Source organism: Aquarana catesbeiana, linkage group LG06 (assembly GCF_042186555.1).
Source record: "Aquarana catesbeiana isolate 2022-GZ linkage group LG06, ASM4218655v1, whole genome shotgun sequence".
Classification (NCBI taxonomy): Eukaryota; Metazoa; Chordata; class Amphibia; order Anura; family Ranidae; genus Aquarana; species Aquarana catesbeiana.
This window is the reverse complement of record NC_133329.1, coordinates 95,784,042-95,790,604: the sequence shown is the minus strand read 5'-3', so window position 1 is coordinate 95,790,604 and position 6,563 is coordinate 95,784,042. Positions and strand designations below refer to the sequence as shown.

Below are 6,563 nucleotides of genomic sequence, written 5' to 3'. Positions count from 1 at the left end.
CACCCCCTCATCTTATCTTTAGTGCATAGGGAAAGAGAGTGTTTTATAGTTCACAGTGGAAGTCAGGACAGTACATAGCATTGTTTGAGATATATCATATCAGTTCTGTAAACAGGAAGTTACAAGGACACAACATTACTAGATACTCTTTACGCCCTAGGCTGGGGTCACACTGTTGCAAATTGGATGGGGGTTTCCTGCATCCAATTGGCATAGCAGGAGATTTTGGCCGGCTCTCTATGGAGCCGGTTCACACATCTCCGCAGCTGCTCCAGTGCAAATTGCACAGGAGCCCTTTGTGTCTTTTGATCCGTTTCAGGTCCCAATTCAGCCCAGAATTCAGGCTGAAATCAGACCTGAAACGGTGAATGGAGACGCACCGGACTCCTGCTGTGAGCCACTGCGATCTCTAGTGTGAACCCAGCCTTAAGGTGGTTGTAAAGGCAGGTTTTTATCTTAATAAATTCTCCTGCGGCTGTCATTCAAAGTAATTTAGCCAATCAGGAGAGAGAGGGAGTTAGGCTTAATGGAAGCTCGGCTCGGGTGCCCCCATAGCAAGCTGCTGGCTGTAGGGGCACTCGATAGGAGGGAGGGAGCGAAGAGGGACCCAAGAAGAGGAGGATCCAGGCTACTCTGTGTAAGACCAACTGCCCAGAGGAGGTAAGTATGACATGTTTATTATTTTAAAAAAAAGAGACTTTACAATCACTTTAAAGTAGAAGTAACTTTTTTTTTTCATTTTGAATAGAGCAAGGGAGGGTTATAACCCATTGGTTTATTTATTTTTTGACATTTGGAAAGCCACTTCTTGCATAGGTACTTTAGGGAGTTCTGACAGTACTAGGAGTTCTTTACTGCAACTACAAAGATGTGATATGCTACTTCAGTGTGTCTGCTATCCAGCAGCATCCTTGTTTTATAGGCTTTTACTATAGTGCAGGTATAATGTTTTGATAAAAGCCTGCTGGTAAATAATATATACCAAATCTATAAAGCTATGCCATGGCAGTTGAATATAGAGCCAAATACATGTACAGCTGTTATAATGAGATGTTTTGTATCTCTTCCAGATTGTGGTGGTGTGCTGACAGCCCCAGAGGGAGTTATCTATTCACCCAACTTTCCAAACAATTACCCTGATAATGTCTACTGTGAATGGAACATCACCACCACCTCTAGGGTAAGGATGTGCAATATATCCAAATAATGTATAGATCGATCTATCTCTTTAAGGGAGTCATTTAGCAGAAATGTATGTCACAATGAAATAGCTGATTTTGCCATTGGCAAAAGAATAAGTAGGGGGCATTTCCTGAGCTGCTGAAAGAAAAAAAAAATAAGAAAAAGACTTTTTGCCCGTGCTATGGCCGAAAGACGGCTACAGCGTGGGCATAGCTTGCCAGGAGGGTGTCCATGGATGTCCTCCCGTGATCACGCTGCCCACACGCACACGCTCTGGGATCGCTGAATCCTTTGGATTCCGCTGTTCACAGATTGAAGTATAGGGCCAATCACAGCAGCCCTTTACCATGTGATCAGCTGTCTGCCAATGACAGCTGATCACAGGATTTAAACACAAGTCTGTTAAGCCAGAGAGAAGAAAGCCGATAACTAGCTTATGTTAAAGGGACATCGGCCCTGATAATCAGGGCACTGATTATTAGTGTCCTTATTATCATTGTAGTCCCACCAGTGTTGCTAATCAGTGACCACTAGTGCTGCCAATCAGTGCCCATCAGTGCTGCCAATCAGTACCCATCAGTGCCTCCTCATCAGTGTCACCTACCAGTGCCGCCTATCAGTGCCCATCAATGCCACCTATCAGTGCCCACCAGTGCTGCCTAGCAGTGCCACCTCTCAGTGCCCATCAGTGCCGCTGCCTATCAGTGCCCATCAGTGGTGCCTATCAGTGCCCATCAATGCTGCCTATCAGTACATCCTCATTAGTGCCCACCAGTGCTGACTCATCAGTGCCCATCAGTGCAGCCTATCAGTACAGCCTCTTCTACACACATTAGTGAAGGAGAAAAATGACGTGTTTGCAAAATTGTATAACAAACTGGGAAAACATTTCTTTTTAAACATTTTTGATCTTTTTTGTTTGTTTAGCAAAAAATAAAAAACCCAGTGGTGATTAAACACTACCAAAAGAAAGCTCTGTTTGTGGGGAAAAATTGCTAAAAGTTTCATATGGGTACAGTGTTGATGACCATACAAAATTGTGACAGCGCTGAAAGCTTAAAATTGGCCTGGGCAGGAAGGGGGTAGAAGTTCCCAGTTGGCAAGTGGTTATTGTTGGTAATATATTCAGGTAATATGAGCAAGGCATTACAGCCAATAGAGTTTATTTTTTTATATTTTAAAGTTGCACTTCTGTTTTAAAGATCAATATTTTTGTTTGTTTATGAAACTTGGTTTATTTATAAAGATGTTATATATCACAATGGCTAAATCTGTGTCTGTAGTGCATGTTCAAACCTTAATACCATAAATAATAACATGTTATTAGATTTTTACTCCATGAGTATATAATGAGTTTGCCAATTCTTGGGAAATGCTTAAAGTGATTGTAAAGTCTTGTTTTTTAAAAAACAAAAATAACAAACAGTGGGTTTGCACAGCCCTGATCCTCATCTTCTTGGGTCCCAAACCGGCGCTCCTAGCCCCTCCCTCCTGTCAAGTGCCCCACAGCAATCTGCTTGCTATGGGGGCACCCGAGCCGAGCTGCAGCTCCGTGTGTCCATTCAGACACAGAGCTGCCGTTCGGCCCCGCCCCCTCTCTCCCCTGATTGGCAAAATTACTTTAATAGACAGCTGCAGGAGCAAATGGCACCGCTGATGTGTCTTAGCCAATCTTGAGGGGGAATCCTGGACTGCCGAGGGATTTGTGGACATCGCTGGACAGAGAGGGGGCTCAGGAAAGTATTAGGGGGTGCTGGGTCGGCTTCTACACACAGAAGGTTTTTTATTTTAATGCATAGAATGCATTAAGATAAAAAAACACCTGCCTTTAAAACCACTTTAAATAATGCATTACAATTTAACTAAACCCATTAGATTTTAGTCGACTAAAATTTACTGGAGATTTTGGTTGACTAAAATACAACTAAAACAATTCAGATGCCTAAAATATGACTCAAATCAAAATGGCATTTTAGCTCTCATTCACATTGAATGCTGCTTTGAAATCGTGCAACTTCACTTGAAATCAGCGATTTCAAAGCCGAATGTCGGTGCGACTTTACTGACATCTGTGGGACTGCATGCACAAATGTCTGTGCAAGTTACACCTGAAATTGCCAAAAGTAGTGCAGGAAATACTTTTTTAAATCAGTGCGGCACCACAAAATCGGCTTTGCAGCGATTTGAACAGCTCCATTGCCAATGATAGGATGCGACTTGTCATGAGACTTAACCTGTCAAATTGCATGACAAGTCTCACAGGTGTGAACGGGAGGCTTTGTCAAAAGGCTAAAATACGGCTAAAACTAAAATGGCATTTTAGTCAAAAGACTATGACTAAAACGAATTTGAAATTTGATGTCACAATTAACACTGTAGCGTAGTTTAGTTTAATTGAATTAGTTCTCTTTGTATTTGTTTTTTTTTTGCGTGTATTTGATTGCTACTGGAGTACCAACGTTATACATTTTTTAAATGACTTTTTTTTGCTATATTTTTCTCTTTCTGTGGAAAAAAATATTTTTCTTCTGAGCACTCCCCTCTCTTTTCTTCTATCTCATCATACAAGATACCTAACATATGAAATGTACATCTGTTTCATTCCAGATTAAACTCACCCCCACAAATTTTGACATGGAAGGCTACATGTACTTGTGTGTCTTTGACTGGATTTGGGTCTACGGTGGAAGTTTCCCGCGACAATGGTGTGGACAGATGTTACCAGATCCCATTATATCTACCGGGAACTTCATGCGGATTGTTTTCAGGTCTGATTCAGGTCTCAATAGGAGAGGATTCAGGCTCATATATCAACCAGGTAAGCTCAGTCCCCATTTTCTGTTCTCATTTTTATCAGTTTAGGTCTTTGCCTAAAGCAGCCTATTTCATTGTTCTCTGTTGTCCCAGTTTTGGTACAATAATCCCAGCTTCAATAGTCATGTTTTAAGCCATGATTCAAGGACAAGGCATAAAATGTTTGCCAAGCCAACCCTTTTTTTTCTTAGCTTTGGATAGAGTGAGAAAAGAATCAATCTCCTTTAGGCTTTTATTGCTCCCTGGCTCTCCCTCATTTCCTGCCTTGCTGACAATTTCTTACCAAACCAAACTATTTCCTCTGAACTTGAAGCCTCAACCCCAATACTGGTCCTAAGCTTACTTCGAAAATATTCTAATTGTAGTCCCTAAACTCATTTCTATGCAACGCATAGAAAACCTAATTACAACTGTTGGACAAATGATGTGAACTAAATCTTTAAGGGGGCACCTTACAGTATTCCCCACTGAGGTTCACACCTACATTTAAGGGTGATACTGGGGTAGATTTACTAAAACAGTAGAGTGCAAAATCTGGAGCAGCTGTGTGTGGTAGCCAATCAGCTTCACACTTCAGCTTGTTCAATTAAGCTTTGACACACAAAACTGGAATCTGGAAGGTTTCTATGCAGAGCTGCACCAGATTTTGCACTCTCCGGTCTTGGTAAATCAACCCTACTGTCACCTTGACCATGCAGGATAGGGTAGCAGTGTCTATGCAAAGGACATACTTTAAAGCTAATTTGGCTGTACTTTTCCTGTGGATCTCAGGAGTGCAGTTAGTTCTGCACTCCTGTGACCCATTTTCAGCAGACAGAAAGCTGAAGCCCCCTGTTGGCTGAGGTCACAGAGCCGGTCCAGGCTCGGGAAGTATTGTGACCATATGGGCAGGATCTACCCACCTGCCTGGACTGGCACCTGGCTCAGCCTCTCAGTGAGCCACTGAGAGCCTGAGCCAGCCCCTCCCACCCCCTCCACAGCCCAGAGTTCTAGTGAGCGTGGAGGGGGGGCAGAACAGAGAGCCGATAGTCACCAGCCCTCAGCTCATGGAGCTGTGAGAACCAAGCAATCAGCGGCGTTTGATAGCTTGGTTCTCAGTCTTAGAGCCGATGGGGAAAAGTTGCGGCATTGGACCGATGCTGCGTCCACCTAGGTAAGTATGATTAACAATAAAATAATATTTCCCATACTTCTATTTTAACTAATTTATACTAACATTACCTGCACCCTCCTGCAGCTCCATGCTATGTTGGCGACGTGGGTTAGCAGTGACACTACTACTCTGGTCAAGTGACAGAAAATGTATGGGCTTAGCAATTGGCTGTTAGACCCAAGGAGTATCACAGAGGAGTTTATTCAAAACTAGAAATGATGGGTATGTTCCTATGCGGAGCAGCAGTGAGATGTGAAGGACTGCAGGTGAGTATATGGGGGTTGTCAGGATGCCCATTCCAAAGACACTATCACTTTGCCCTGTGTGGGTTACAGGACAGGGTCTATTTGCAAAATATATATATATATATATATATATATATATATATATATATAGCCATTTGGTAATTAACATTATATTAATAACTACAACATTTTAGCCAAGAGAAAGAGTTAATTAACCATTTCCTGAAGTATTGAGCTACAAACTTACATTGGGAAATGGAGTCTTTATAAAATAGGGAACAGCCAGGGCCTAATTCAGTTTAAATTCTTCACCCATCGAGGGCCTAAGAAAGATGCAAATGGGCTGCATGTGATCCAAAAAACACCGGTTCCACAGGGCTGCCCCAGACCCAACCTATAAAATCTGAAAAAGAAAACCTTTGTCATGTCAATGAACAGTAGGTGCCATTCTGATTGTCTCTTGTACGTATCCCTTTGACCACAATTGTTCGGTGGTAGTTGACTCAGCTGACACAAGAGTGTAGAGGACAGCAGATATAAAAGGGTTTATATCTGCAACACAGAATTATTGTAGAGGTAAACTACAATTGAATGCCATTTAGTGTGCTAAAGCACTGTGTATCATATCCCCATCATCAGAAGCCTTTGTGGCAAGATGTACAATGCAGGAACACAATTTGGAGAAAGGTACAGAACATTGTTACCTTATAACAAAAAGTGCCTGAAGAAGGACTTTCATGGCGGGATCACCAGGTTTTAATGAAATATGTTGTTTTAAACATAGTAAAGATCCCTTGGAAATTCCATTAACATTATATGATTATATGAGATTTAAGTGATTAAGTTTACATCTACTTTAAACAAACCCTTCCTCTTGCAGTATAAAGCATGAAAAGATCTGTGAAATCTGGCATAGAAAGAACTTCTTAAAAACCTCAAGACCCTCAAGACAGACGGATTTCAAGAAATACGAATTTAATTTCAATAATGTGGTATTTTTTACAGTATCGTGTGTTGTTATTTTTTATGATTTTTTTTTTAAACTGTGTTTTTTTATCTTTGAATTAAACAATTTGTATAAATATAACTGAATTGATTCATTAATCAGCTAAATCATCAAATAGTCCAAATTTGTACTATTATTTGTTTAAAATCTATCCAAAGACTAT

The 6,563-nt window shown here is 41.2% G+C and overlaps 1 long non-coding RNA gene across 1 annotated transcript; it reads left to right on the top strand.

Annotated features, from left to right (window-relative positions):
- The first annotated feature begins 1,019 nt into the window (after positions 1-1,019).
- Positions 1,020-6,352, top strand: LOC141147661 (uncharacterized). Its single transcript, XR_012245085.1, has 3 exons — positions 1,020-1,180; positions 3,790-4,000; positions 6,275-6,352. It is a non-coding gene; the product is annotated as an uncharacterized lncRNA (long non-coding RNA).
- Positions 6,353-6,563: the final 211 nt, after the last annotated feature.